Genomic DNA, 271 nt, shown 5'->3' with positions numbered 1-271 from the left:
GCCTGTCGGACCGCGTCCCGCCGCCGGCCGGGGTCACGCCGGTGCCGCCACGAGGGACGGAGGTTTGCGGGGCACCGGCGGAAAGAAGGGCGAGATGATGAGCGGCGGCTGGCGCGGCCCGGGGCTGCGGGAGAGGGGCGACCCCGCAGGCGGGGCTGGGGGTCCAGCCGCCCCGCACGGTACCGGAGCCACCTCGCTGTCCCGGCCCCGTGACCCGCCCACCCCCGAGCTCGCAGGCCTGCGGCTGGGGAAGGGACCGCCGGTGCTGGGG

Source organism: Haliaeetus leucocephalus, unplaced genomic scaffold (genome assembly GCF_000737465.1).
Source record: "Haliaeetus leucocephalus isolate CR32 unplaced genomic scaffold, Haliaeetus_leucocephalus-4.0 Scaffold306, whole genome shotgun sequence".
Taxonomy (NCBI): Eukaryota; Metazoa; Chordata; class Aves; order Accipitriformes; family Accipitridae; genus Haliaeetus; species Haliaeetus leucocephalus.
Note: the sequence above shows the minus strand (reverse complement) of the source record.